This window comes from Aquarana catesbeiana, linkage group LG02 (genome assembly GCF_042186555.1).
Source record: "Aquarana catesbeiana isolate 2022-GZ linkage group LG02, ASM4218655v1, whole genome shotgun sequence".
Classification (NCBI taxonomy): domain Eukaryota; kingdom Metazoa; phylum Chordata; class Amphibia; order Anura; family Ranidae; genus Aquarana; species Aquarana catesbeiana.
The window spans coordinates 142,589,193-142,604,635 of record NC_133325.1 but is presented as its reverse complement, the minus strand read 5'-3'; positions in this window follow the sequence as shown (position 1 = coordinate 142,604,635).

Below are 15,443 nucleotides of genomic sequence, written 5' to 3'. Positions count from 1 at the left end.
CAGTTTTTTGGCTCTCATAAAAGACAGAGGGGAGAGATTTGACAGGTAAAGATACATGCAGGAGGCATGTATATCCTTATAGATAACCCCTATGGCAATAGTTTAGAAAGGATGACATTGGGTTTACATCCACTTTAATGTAGCTTAACGTGTAATAAAGTGCCTAAACCTCAATCAATTGCCCTGAAACTTTGCACAGCCTAAGATCTCAACTTCCCAAACCTATCCAAGAAGGTTCATGCGATTCGGTGTTCCACAAGGCAAACTAGGGACATTAAGCTTGTTTTTTGGTTAGCTTAATGTGGCTTAATGTACAAAAAAGACCTTAAGTGGTAACCAATTTCCCCCAAACTTCACACAATAGAAGACTCTATCCATGCCAACATATTCTGAAAATTTCAGCTCATTTGGTAAATCACATCAAAAGTTATTCACATTAAGCTATATTTTACAATGCTAAAATGTTTAATGTAAAGAGCTTAACATACCATAATGTGCTTTAACCTCAAACAATGTCTTGAAACTTTGCACAGCCTAAGATCTCAACTTTCCAAACCTATCCAAGAAGTTTCATGCAATTTGGTGTACCATAAGACAAACTATGGACATTAAGCTTGTTTTTTGGGGAGCTTAATGTGGCTTAATGTACAAAAAAGACCTTAAATGTTAACCAATTTCCCCTAAACTTCACACAATAAAAGACTCTATCCATGCTAACATATTCTGAAAATTTCAGTTCATTTGGTTAATCACACCAAAAGTTATTCACATTAAGCTATATTTTTCAATGCTAAAACATTTAATGTGAAAATGGCTTAATGTAGCTTAAAGCGGATATAAACCCAATTTTTTTTTTTTAATGTCATAATGTAGAGGATAAGATTTCCTATCATTTGAGCCCAGTCTTGCCACACACAGTTAATCCAGCTCTGAGCAATCCTCTTTTATTGTTCAGTGAGATAAATCTTGACAAACAGAGAAAAACTTTGTCAAATCCTCCCCTTCCTGTGAGTGACAGGTGATTTACATATCTCATGCACTAGCCTAAGACATGCAATATTTTTTAATTCCCACCCCTTTTTTTAGCAGCTCTGCAAGGATTGGCTGTTCCACACCTCAGCATGATTTGGCATGCTGAAGTCATGTGGTTACTTTCCTGTCTTTTCACTGGATGTTAGAGATCATAGCAGAAGTTCAGTGTAAGAAATACATAGGAAAAAATGCATATTGACAAGGTGAGTGTAGAGGTGGGCGGGGAGTCTACTGACATCACGACTCCACCCACCGAGCTCCAGACAACAGACCCACCCACAGAATCTGCAGTTTTTCGGCTCTCCTAACAGACAGAGGGGAGACATTTAACAGGTAAAGATACATTCAGGAGGCATGTATATCCTTATAGATAACCCTTATGGCAGTAGTTTAGAAAGGATGACATTGGGTTTACATCCACTTTAATGTAGCTTAACGTGTAATGAAGTGTCTAAACCTCAATCAATTGCCCTAAAACTTTGCACAGCCTAAGATCTCAACTTCCCAAACCTATCCAAGAAGGTTCATGCGATTCGGTGTTCCAGAAGGCAAACTAGGGACATTAAGCTTGTTTTTTGGGAGCTTAATGTGGCTTAATGTACAAAAAAGACCTTAAATGTTAACCAATCTCCCCCAAACTTCACACAATAGAAGACTCTATCCACGCCAACATATTCTGAAAATTGCAGCTCATTTGGTTAATCACACCAAAAGTATTCACATTAAGCTATATTTTACAATTCTAAAACATTTAATGTGAAAATGGCTTAAAGTGGAGTTCCACCTATTTTACACAGTTCCTCACTCTGGTATCCCCTGTAAAAATCCTTTTCGCCATGGAAATTCTTTTTTTTTTTTTTTTTTTTTTAAGGAAATACCTTATAATTATCTTTTTTTCTCCGGCATTTCCGGTAGTCCCTGCCGAGGCGATTACGTCACTAGGCGATTTGCAAGGGCCCCTGGGATAACGGCCTCATGTATCCCAGGAGTCCTTGTGAATCGCTTAGTGACGAAATCTCACGATGATTGATGGAACGTCCGCCGACGCCGCTATGGCAGCATGTCAGGACTCAAGAGGAAGGAGCGCCGTGCGGTGGCATTACTGTTCAGGTGCGAGATTTGGAGGTGCCTGCTGCACCGATTCCTGGAAATGGATAGAAGAGGGCTTCAGATGCCCACAGTGAAGATTGACACTGCCAGCTTCCGAGATCCAGATCTTTTTATTTATGTTTGAATAGAAAAAAGTGAGTACTAGAATAACACTAAATCTAAAGATTGCATATAAAGTGGATCAAGTTGAAGTGGAGTCTTAAAAAAAAAAATTTAACTGGGGGACTGGAACTCCGCTTTAATGTAGCTTAATGTAGATAAACGTGTAATAAAGTGCCTACACCTCAATCAGTTGCCCTGAAACTTTGCACAGAGTAAGATCTCAACTTCCCAAACTTATCCTATAAAAGTTACATGCGATTCGGTGTTCCACAAGGCAAACTAGGGACATTAAGCTTGTTTTTGGGGAGCTTAATGTGGCTTAATGTACAAAAAAGACCTTAAATGTTAACCAATTTCCCCCAAACGTCATACAATAGAAGACTCTATCCATGCCAACATACTCAGAACATTTCAGCTCATTTGTTAAATCACATCGAAATGTATTCACATTAAGCTATATTTTACAATCCCAAAACATGTGGCTCAGTGTAAAAAGAGCCTAATGTACCATAATGTGCCTAAACTTTCATAAATTGTCTTGAAACTTTGCATAACCTAAGTTTTCAACTTCCCAAACCTGTCCTAGAAGAGTCATGGATTTTGGTCTCCCACAAAGAAAATTAAGGTGTTAAGCTTGTTTTTTTTGGGGAGCTTAATGGGTCTTAACTTACAATAAAGTGCCTAAACCTTAATTAATTGCCTTGAAACTTTGCACAACCCAAGCTTTCAGGTTCAAATCCATATTCAGGATAGGGTTGGGAAGATAAAATCTTTGGTTGTGCAAAGTTTCAAGGCTATTGATTAACCACTTCAGCCCCGGAAGGATTTTCCCCCTTAATGAATAATAAATATCCCAAAAAAAGTAAAAAAAAAATGTCTTCATCAGTTTAGGTCAATGTATATTCTTCTACATATTTTTGGTAAAAAAAAAGCAATAAGTATATTGATTGGTTTGGGCAAAAGTTATAGCGTCTACAAAATAGGTAATAGGTTTATGGTATTTTTATGGCATTTTTATTATTTATTTATTTGTTACTAGTAATGGCGGTGATCTGCGATTTTTAGCGGGACTGCAACATTGTGGCGAACAGATCGAACACCTGACACTTTTTTGGGACCATTGACATTTATACAGCAATCAGTGCTAGAAAAATGCACTAATTACCACACGCATCGGGTCCCCCACCGTGCAGCGGGCACGTGCCTGCTATGGCTCCTGTAGGATATTTCTTCAGTGTTGTCACATGAAAAGATATAATACAATATTTACAAAAATGTGAGGTTGTACTCACTTTTGTGAGATACTGTACCTCTTATGTGCAGTGTTTTTTTTACAGAGCAGCCCTGATCCTTCTCTTCTCAGTTCCCTCCCTGGCGCTCCAGGCTGCTTCCTCCTGCCAGGTGCCCCCACAGCAAGCGGCTGGCTATGGGGCACTCGAGCTGAGCCGCAGCCTTGTGTGTCCATTTAGACACTGAGCCATGGTTTGGCCCGCCCCCCTCTCTCCTGATTGGTTACCTGACTTTGATTGACAGCAGTGGGAGTCAATGGCGACACTGCTGTGTCTCAGCCTCTTCAAAACAAGCTTAACCACTTGCCAACCAGCCGCCGCAGTTTTACTGTGGCAGCATGGCTTGGCTGGGCAAAATGATGTTATGTTACGTTGCTTCGCCCTGTGGCTACTAGGGGTGCACCCACAGAGACTATGCGAGTGCCCGGCGGGCGTGATGTCCACCGGTCACCCGCGATCGCTCATGACACAGCGAGAGCAGGGATCTGTGTGTGTAAACAGCGATCTGTCATTTCCCCTAGTAAGTCCCATTCCCCCTTCAGTTAGAACATGCAGAGGGAACACAACCCCTTGCTCGCCCCCTAGTGTTAACCCCTTCCCCGCCAGTGACATTTTTACAGTAATTAGTGCATTTTTCTAGCACTGATTGCTGTAAAAATGCAACGGTCCCAAAAATGTGTCAAAAGTGTTCGATGTGTCGCCATAATGTTGCAGTCTGGATAAAAATCGCAGATCGCCGCCATTACTAGTAAAAAAAAAAAATAATAATAAAAAGGCCATAATTCTATCCCCTATTTTATAGACACTTTAACTTTTGCACAAACCAATCATTATACGCTTATTGCGATTTTTTTAAACCAAAAATATGTAGAAGAATACATATTGGCCTAAACTGTGGAAAAAATGTGTTTTTTATATATATTTGGGGGTTATTTATTATGGCAAAAAGTAAAAAATATTGCTTTTTTTTAAAAATTGGCACGCATTTTTTTGTTTATAGCGCAAAAAATAAAAATCGCAGAGGTGATCAAATGCCACCAAAAGAAAGCTCTATTTGTGGGAAAAAAAGGATGCAAATTTTGTTTGTGTACGACGTCGCACGACCGCGCAATTGTCAGTTAAAGCGACGCAGTGCCGAATTGTAAAAAGTGCTCTGGTCAGGAAGGGGGTAAAATCTTCCAGGCCTGAAGCGGTTAAAGGGATTTTAAAGTCAGGAGGTTTATTTATCCTTATACATTCTATGCATAGGCGTGCCTGGGCACACCCTAATCACTATGTGCATTGCATATTCCCTCTACTGCCCCACCGCCCCACAGTGCTGCTGACTTCCCTCCTCTCCTCTCGGCTGCTGCACGGGATGTTTCAGGATGGAGAGTGAGGGGAAGGGGCTAGTAAATATGTAATTTACCAGCCCCTTCCTTTTCTAAATGAAAACACTAGCTCACTGTGTCCATTCATAACTGAAGCATAGTAAACATTGTTTACTATGCTTCAGGTTGTGAATGAACCAGAAGCCGCTCAGCACAGAGCACTTTCCATTCATTCAGCTAAGGCTGCAGAGAAATGTTTTGTGGGGTTCCCAAGACCAATTTTTGGAGAGAAAGTCATGTGTGTTTGAGCTTTGGGGTGCACACCCTAATCCAATAGGCTGTGCACACCTATGATTCTATGCATTAAGATAAAAAGCCTTCTGTGTGCAGCAGCCCCCCTAACACTACCCTGAGTCCCATCTAGATCCAGCGATGACATTGCAAGACCCTGACAATCACAGGCATGACTCCTAGAGGCAGAGCATGATGGGATTTGTAGTTTCACCACAGCTGGAGTGCCGAGCTTGCCTAACCCCTGACTTAAGATTAAAAAAAAAAATGCATGTATTATGTTGTTAAGGACAAACAGGCTTTCTTTTTGTGAATATTGTCCTGCAACAATAATAATTTTTTGCAATCCTTAGACAATTAAATGTAATAAAACTAAACAAAAGGCATTTTTTTCCCTTTCTTTTGGTTACAATTGAATAGAGAAGGAGAATACAGAGTTAATCAGTGCTGATTAGAGAAAACTAAAGGGTTAATAAGGAGTTCAACAGAGGAACATTTAATTAGAAAAAACATTTTTTTTTTACTTGTCAAGGTTGCTTTAATCTTTTTTTTAGGGATAGGACGGCGCTACCTGAAAAACCTGTTGGCTAAGCCTATACAGGAAACATTAGCATAAGGTTTTTTTTTTTATCTCATATATACAGGATTCTAAACCCTCAAGGATGTATGAGAGGGAATATTTAATAATATCAAAAGTGTGTAAGAGACATATGTATATATCATACGATTGTTGCATGCAGCTTCCGTTAAGAATGGTGTATAAAACATATAAAGAAAAACATATAGGAAAAAACTTTATATAAACCATATATGTTACTGGTAACTCAATAGCCGATCTCTAAATCAGTAACCATATCCAATACAGTTGCAAAACAACTGGAAACATACTATGTGTAGTAGGAAGCATACACTAGTGCAGTTATACTAATTCCTATGAAGAAAAATTGCATCCACCATATGCGTATATATAACAGTGTTGACACAGTTCTTATATTATGATGATTGGAGCACTGTATATTAGTCCCATGCACTTTATACGACAACAAGGCAAGATATTTCCTAGAGTGACTTTCATGTGAACAGGGTTGACTGGTGACTTCTGTGCTCCCCCCTCAAAAAGCCCACTCACCAACTGTCGGATCCCCTGCAGGGGTATCAAGCCTGTAGTGCTTTAAATAGGCTTTGCTGCTCACTGCTGCTGGTCCTTAGATGTCTCCAGTAATATCCAGGTGGGTTATACTGCGGCAGTCCCTCATGTATCAGAAAAAATAAAGAAGGGCTTCCATAGTGTGATAAAGTATCAAAAATTGTTTTTATTTAAAAAAACACATTAAAAACCAAAAAACGCAAGGCAAAGGTAAAATTGGAATTAAAAAATCCAAGAGGTGAATAAGGTCCACCCGCCCAGTGACCACTGGGGTGGGGTGGTACTCAGATGCCGACTTGGATGACAAACAGAGTCACTGTACCCAATGCAGGTATCGAGATGGGGGAAGTGACGATCAGATGGATATGCCAGTGTTCCAATGAGCGTAGTTCCGTCGTAGGTTGCTTTAACTCTCTTCACCTTCAAATCAAAGTTCATCCCTTTAATCTATGAATGCAAAACACAGAAAGTTACAATTGATACAATGTTTCAATGTAACTTTCTGTGATGTGGTTGTTGATAAACATTGCCAGCCTGCTTCTTTTTTTTGACAGCTCCTGCTGAATTGTTGGGTACTGAGACAGGGAAGCGTCCTGGCAGCAGAGCAGAAGGACTAGATGTACTAGACATGACCTGTGTACACTGATGACATTTTTTTGGGCATGTCTAATGAGCCCGAAGTCTGCAACTGGTTAAGGATTGTAAAAAAAATGGTTAAATGTGAATAACTTTTGGGGTGATTTGCCAAACGATCTGGAATTCTTGAATAGGTTTGGGAAGTTGAAAACTTAGGCTGTGTGTGAAGGCTATTGTGTGAAGTTTGGGGGAAATTGGTTAACATTTAAGGTCTTTTTTGTACGTTAAGCCACATTAAGCCCTCCAAAAAACAAGCTTAATGTCTCTAGTTTGCCTTGTGGAACACTGAATTGCATGAAACATAGGTTTGGGAAGTTGAGATCTTAGGCTGTGCAAAATTTCAGGGCAATTGATTGAGGTTTAGGCACTTTATTACACGTTAAGCTACATTAGAGTGGATGTAAACCCAATGTCATCCTTTCTAAACTACTGCCATAGGGGTTATCTATGAGGATATACATGCCTCCTGCATGTATCTTTACCTGTCAAATGTTTCCCCTCTGTCTTTTAAGAGAGACCAAAAACTGCAGATTCTGTGGGTGAGTCTGTTGTCTGGAGCTACATTAAGCCATTTTCACATTAAATGTTTTAGCATTGTAAAATATAGCTTAACATGAATAAGTTTTGGCGTGATTAAACAAATGAGCTGAAATTGGTTGAAATTTAAGGTCTTTTTTGTACATTAAGCCACATTAAGCTCTCCAAAAAAACAAGCTTAATGTGCATAGTTTGCCCTGTGGTACACCGAATCGCATGAAACTTCTTGGATAGGTTTGGGAAGTTGAGATCTCAGGCTGTGCAAAATTTCAGGGCAATTGATTGAGGTTTAGGCACTTTATTACATGTTAAGCTACATTAAGCCATTTTCACATTAAATGTTTTAGTAAATCCTGCATGTGCAACTTGATTCCATAGACTGCACGTTATCAGGAAATTATCAGAGGACAGTGGAAGGAGTGGAGGATTAGAGAAGCCAGGATCAAACAGCCTTTTTATACACTGCGGAGGATTAACCCCTTAGGTTCCACAGTGAGTATAACAAACATGCTTTACTGAATATACAGACTGATTTTACTGTTGTGGGTTTTGTAACACTTTAAAGCGTTTGTTACCTCAACAGTTCATATTCCTGATCTGTGCCTGCTGTACATGTACTTGTATGAGAAAGTATCCTGTTCTCATTGTGAATCAAAGAGGGGAGGGGGGAGGGAAGGGGGGATGGGATGGGATAAGGGAAGGACTAAATATACTAAAATGAGAGTGTGGAGGTGAACACAATAGTGATGAAGGTAAATACAACCATATAAAATACTAAAATATCACAAAGTGTGTAATGTGATAAATAAATCAAAAACAATATAGAGAAATGAGGCTGTGTAAAAAAACACCAATGGCAAATGAATGGGTCAAATAAAATATATAATATATAATAGAATGGTGCAAAATATCTTAACACAAGCATGTGTAGCTGACACAAGAAAAATATATTATGATATGAATCAAAAACTAAATAAGTCCATAAACCGTAAATATAAATATAAAACAGTCCCACCACCGGGCAGCGTAAGTGTGCCAGAAAAAATCTTCAGTGATAGCACCTCTGTGTCTGCAAGCCGCTCACCTTACTGCTTTAAGGTGTACAGCATGTGCTAATCGCAGGCCACAGGTAAGCTGATGGATGCAAGGTTGAAAGGATATCCAATCCAGTGCTTGGAGCGATCCCAGTGATGGATATTCAAGACGGTATGTAAAAAATGACATAAAAAACATATATGGTGTGACTCCGTGATGACCACAGTGAGACAGGGACGGGCCAAAAGGGGATGCACTCACATTTGTTAAAATGAGTGTAGCACATATCCACGAACGCCGAGTTTGTATACCCTTGTTGTTAGCTTCAAACAGTTCCTGCTCACGGATGCTCATCAGATGTGGTAAGTGTGAAAATATAGAGAGAAAATATACATAGCATAATCCCGTATAAAAATCCAATTTTATTGAAGAAAATAGAAAAACTCACATTTAAAACAAAACTGCAGATCGAAACATCCACGAGTGCCAAGCTCGTCTCCTGCCGTCAGATTGTGACAGTACCCAGTGCTCCAATCCAGACGCGTATCATCACATCATGTGACTTCATCAGGGGATAACACAGGGTAAGAGGCCATTTTCCCAAAGTCCGTCATTGTAGTGAATGGCATTGGTATTGCAAAGGTCCGTCGGCCATTTTGCTGTGGACTTACACATAGACCCGCAGTATAAAAATACATGAACAAGTGGCAAAAGGGGTGGTCTATGTGGGAAAGAAGAGAAACACAGCAAAAGGCGATGGCTATGAGGAACTAAGACCCAAATAAATATATAATAAAAACGGGTAAAAAAAGAATACAAAACGAGGGAAAAAAGTGCATGTCTAAGAATAGTCTGCGAATTATGGACGCCTAGCGGCCATTTTCCCGAAGACCGTCATAATAGTGAATGGCATAAGTATTGCATAGGTCCGTCGGCCATTTTGCTGAGGTCTCACACATAGACACGCTGTATAAGAGAATACATAAAGTAATGGCAAATGGGATAATCTATGTGGGACTAAAAGAGAAATACAGCAAAAGGCGATTACTAAAGGGCACTAAGGCCCCAATAGATATATATAAAAAAGGAGTGTGACTTGGTTAAATTGAGGATAGGCAACTCCTATCCTCATATTGATTAATGGTTCCAAATTATTAATAACTACTGCAGTAGGGAACAGACACAAAAGATACGCTCAGCATCTTTCCAAATAACTGTTCCCTACTGCAGTAGTTATTAATTTGGAACCACTAATCAATATGAGGATAGGAGTTGCCTATCATCAATTTAACCAAGTGTAAAACGAGGGAAAAAAAGGGGGGTACATATGATAAATATGCACAGGAAGTGCATAGAGAATCGAGAGGCACTAAACCACACTCTAATATGGTAATAAAAAATATGTAATAATAAAATTATATGTATAAAAAATGAATGAATGGGCATACATCCATAGAGACAAAAGGAAAAAAGAAGAAGGAGCTCGGGGGACATCACAAACCAACTGGAAGGATGAACAAATGCACAAAATGATCCATGAACACATGGAGACAATAAAAAAATGAAACAAAACAAAGTCAGGACAAATATTATATGAAAAAACAGGAGGGAACAAACACACCTATAAAAAAATAAAATAATTTATATAAACGTATAGAATGTATAGGTGTATAGAATATTGGGAAAAAAAAGTCACTGAGAAAGCAGTTTAAATCGAATTCGATATTTAGCCCTTTTGGCGCAAGAGTGTCCATAGAAAATATCCATTTTGATTCAAGTTGACTTAAAATCCTCAAGCCAACTTGAATCAAAATGGATATTTTCTATGGACACTCTTGCGCCAAAAGGGCTAAATATTCGATTTAAACTGCTTTCTCAGTGACTTTTAATTTTTTCCCAATATTCTATACACCTATACATTCTATACATTTACACCTATAATTTATTATATTTTTTATTTTATTTTTTTATAGGTGTGTTTGTATCCTCCTGTTTTTTCATATAATATTTGTCCTGACTTTGTTTTGTTGCATTTTTTTATTGTCTCCATGTGTTCATGGATCATTTTGTGCATTTGTTTATCCTTCCAGTTGGTTTGTGATGTCCCCCGAGCTCCTTCTTCTTTTTTTCCTTTTGTCTCTGTGGATGTATGCCCATTCATTCATTTTTATTTTTTTTAACTGACAATTTTTTATTATTTTTTCAAGAAAATATATAAATCTGCAGCACTGGTTATAGAAAATACAATTTGTAGTATTACAGGCAAGTCTGGCAAACAGCAATCTGGCAATCAGCTGTCCTTTGATCGACGGGACAATTCAATGTAAACATATAGTGATTGATCAAAAGGAGTTTGTTGGATTATCATACATCTCTGTACATCCAATAATACCCTTTGCAAAGGTGTATAAACATATAAAAAAAATTTTAAAAAAAGGGGAGAAAGGAGAAAGGAGAAAGAGAGAGAGAGAGAGAACAACCATCCGCCTCCAGAGCCCTGGACAGCCCGAGAGGGAGCGAGCCAAAGGTACTCAAGAAGCGCAGAGCATTAGGTCGCAGGAGTCTCCAACAGGACCCAAGGTTCCCATATACGGTTATGTTTATCAAGAGTATCATTTAATGAGGCCGTGAGATATTCCATTCTTTTAAAATCTCTGATCCTGGAGTGCAGTTCAGACAGTGAGGGGGATTCCCTCTTTTTCCACTTAAGGGCCACCAGACATCGTGCTGCAGTAAGCACATGGGCTAAGAGTTTTTTTGATATTTTAGAGAAGGTGGCAGACCTAAAAGAAAGTTCTTCGGATCGAGGGGCACCCCAGTATCAAAGATGGATTGGAGCAGGGATTGCACCATACACCAGTAGGGGATGATTAGAGGGCAGGTCCAATAGACACGAAATAAGGTCCCCCTATCTTAATAACATCGCCAACAACGGGGATCCGCCGAAGGGTATATGAAGTGGAGCAGGTCAGGGGTCTGGTACCAGTGGAATAGGATCTTATATTGATTCTCTTTATAGAGCGTGCATATGGAGCTCTTAGAGGCCTGAATCCATATGGATTGCCAGGTCTTTAAGGATAGATCTGTGCCCAAGACCTGCTCCCACTTATCCATATAGGTATGCCGCGGTCCATCTAGTGAAAAATCTGTGACCAGAATCTGATAGGTGCGGGAGATCATGCCCTTAGGGGACGAACCCTCTAAACATAGCTTTTCGAAGTCGGTTAGGGGAGAGAATCGTAAGTTCGGCACTAGTGATTGTGCGTAGTGACGTATTTGTAAGTAACTGAAAAAAGCCTGTTTGGGAATGTCAAAGGCATTCTGCAGTTCTCGGAAGGATCTTAGCAATCTGGTTTTAGGATCAATTATCTGACCATAGCGGAATAAGGTCTTATCCATCCAGAAATGAGACATCTGTGAGGTTAAGCTGTCAGGAATGTTGGGTGTAAATAGAAATGAGGTGACTGGGGAAGAGGTGGTAAAAAGCGGGAATGCCGATTTGGCACGTCGCCATAGTGTGCGTAAGAGGGCCATTGGTCCTAGCAGTTGTATGCTGCCAGGTGGTACATCAGAACTCCAAAGCATGGAGTTCGGATGGACGGGGGCTAACCATAACTTTTCAATCTGTGCCCACTGATTATAGGCATGGAGAGTACACCAAGAGGCTACAGGTGTTAAAGTGGAGTTCCACCCAAAAGTGGAACTTCCACTCATCAGATTCCTCCCCCCCTCCGGTGACACAGTTGGCACCTTTCAGGGGGGAGGGGGGTACAGATACCTGTATATTACAGGTATCTGTACCCACTTCCGGCATAGATAGCCGCAGAATCTGCGGTTATTTACGCCATTTCCTGCTCCCTCCCCGCTGCCTGCTGGGAAACACACGGGTCCCAGAGGCAGCAGGGACCATCCGTATTGCGCTGCGCGACTCGCGCATGCGCAGTAGGGAACCGGGAAGTGAAGCCGCACGGCTTCACTTCCTGATTCCCTTACCGAAGATGGAGGCGGCAGCACCCGAGGACGGAGAGACGCTTCGGCCTCGGGTGCCGACATCGCGGGCGCCCTGGACAGGTAAGTGTCCATGTTTTAAAAGTCAGCAGCTGCAGTATTTGTAGCTGCTGACTTTTAAAAAAAAATTTTTCGGCGGCGCTCCGCTTTAACTGGGCAGCTAGATAATACTTAGCTATGTTGGGAAATGCCAGTCCGCCTTGATTACGAGGAGCATATATATATATGCATATATAGATCTAGCAATTCGGTGTCTTTTATAGTTCCAGAAAAAATTTATCAGGTTGCCCTGGAGTTACTTTAGGTGTGAGGATGGAATGGGGATAGGGAGCGTCTCAAAAAGATATAAAATTTTAGGTAATATCGTCATCTTTAGGGTTGCAGGTCTGCCGAAAAGGGATAATTTCAAAGATTTCCATTTGGTCAGGGAGACTCTAACAGTTGGGGGAAGTTGGTTTTATATAGAGTGTCGTATGTGGGTGTAATATGTACCCCATGTATTTTAAGGAAGAGGACTGCCAAGAGTAATTAAATGTTTGCGAAAGTGCTGATAGCGTTTGATGGGATAAATTGAGAGGAAGGACCTCCGTTTTTGAACAATTAATTTTATAACCCGAGAGGGTGCTATACCGATCCAACTCAGCCTGAAAGTTCGGAAGAGAGATATGAGGTTGCGTGAGAGTGAGAAGGACATCGTTCGCGAATAGGGAAATCTTAAAATTTCTAGTACGGACTGGGATACCATGTATACTTGGGTTGTTTCTAATATGGGCTGCTAAAGGTTCAATGCATAGGGCATATAGAAGAGGGGAAAGTGGGCAGCCTTGTCGAGTCCCGTTAGAGATCTGAAAAGTAGGGGAGGTGGCGAATTGAGTATGGACCTGGGCAGTAGGGGCCGAATATAGGTGGGAGATAGCTCAGAGGAATGGGCCCTCGATACCAGCCTGATTGAGAGTCGCAAACAGGAAAGGCCAGCTTAGCCTATCGAAGGCTTTTTCGGTATCTAGGCTGAGCAGTACTGCCTCCAATTTGTTCCTGTTTGCATCCTCCACCAGGTCGATGACCCTCCGGGTGTTATCTCCGGCCTGTCGAAGAGGAATAAATCCTACTTGGTCTTAATGGACCAAGGATGGCATAAAGTTGTTTAATCTATTCGCCAACAGTTTCGTAAAAATGTTTAAGTCTGTATTGAGGAGTGCTATTGGTCTGTAATTGGATGAGAGAGTGTGATCTTTTCCTGGTTTTGTGATTAGTGTCAGGTAAGAATTTTGCATATCTCTAGGGATAGGTGTATCAGAGAGAAATAAATTAAAGAGGTTTGTCATGTGGGGGAGTAGATGTGGTAGGAACGTCTTGTAGTAAAGGTACGGTAGTCCATCAGGTCCAGGGGCTTTGTTATTTGGTAACAATTTAATCATTTCTGTCACTTCTTCTTCTGTAATGTAGGCATTAAGAGTCTCCAGGGCAGAAGAGGAGAGCCTAGGTGTATCAGAGTCCGCTAAATAGGTGTAGATGGCCTGGGATAGGTCAGGGGAAGATGGGTTGTGCGGAACAGTTGGGTCATTATACAGAGCTGAGTAGTAATCATGGAAAAGCTGGGCTATTTTGGTAGGGTGAGATTGAAGGACACCGTTTGCATCTCTAAGGTAAGTAGTGGCGGTTGTCGCCGCCCTGTCGCGAAGTTGTTTCGCCAAGAGAGTATGTTGCTTATTTGCCTTATCATAATAAGTCTGTCTTAGCCTGATCAGTGCCTTTTCTATCATACCCAAGTCAATGTCTCTCAGTCCAGCCCTGACACTGACGAGTTCCTTAAGGGTTGCTAGGAACGGGGAGGAGAGCAAGTGCCCTTTCTAAATGTTTACGTTTGTCTAAGAGGGCGCGGCGTGTTGCATTGGCGTTCCGCTTCAGGGCAGTGGAGAGCAAAATACATTGACCTCTGAAGACAGCCTTATGGCCCTCCCACAAAGATGAGGTGGAAACCTCAGGGGAACAATTTTCTGCAAAGTACAGCTTAAGGGTTTGTTCCAATTCCACTATAGATGGGTCGTGTTTAAGCAGGAAGTCGTTCAGACGCCAATGACATTTACGAAAGGAGCCTGGGGAAAGTGCCAGGGAGAGTGTAATCGGGGCATGATCCGACCATGAGATAGCCTGAATATCTGAGTCCATGCATGTTCTCAGGGTCGCAGCATTGACAAAAAAGTAATCTAGTCGCGAGTGGGACTTGTGGGGATGGGAGTAGAAAGTAAATTGTTTAGCTGATGGATAAGTGGTACGCCAGATGTCGAAGAGAGCATATTTTCTAGTTAGTTGGCGAAATAGGGTGGCTTTTCTATCGGAAGTTACTTGGGTTTTCCACTGACCCATATAATGTTTATCAAGACTTGGGGAGTGGATCAGGTTAAAGTCCCCTCCAATCACCAGATATTGGTGGGGGGCCGCAAAAAGGCGATTAAAGACTTTGGACAGAAAGGGGATTTGATTCATGTTTGGGGCATAGACATTGCATAGAGTGATATTGGCGCCTTTCCATAGGCCTCGGAGGATGAGGTAATGTCCTAGTGGATCTGAATATAGAGATTGTAACTGGAAGGGGGAACCTTGCTTAAAAAGGATTGCTACCCCTGCTCGTTTATGCGAACCAGAGGTCTGGTATATTTGGGGAAAGTGTCTTCGCGCAAATGTCATGGTGCCCATTTTAGCAAGATGTGTCTCCTGAATGAAAATAATGTCAGCCTTAGACCGCTTAAACTCTCGTAATGCTAGGCTTCTCTTGATATTGGAGTTAAGACCTTTTACGTTTAGTGAAAGTATGTCAATCATGGTGGGTAAATTGAGGGGGGGAATAGTAGCTTACCTAGTGGGTTTGGTAGAGCCCAGGTATATAGGAGGTCCACGGATCGGATCTCCAGGGCGGATTCAGTTTGGAGGTCCGCGACCCCACCT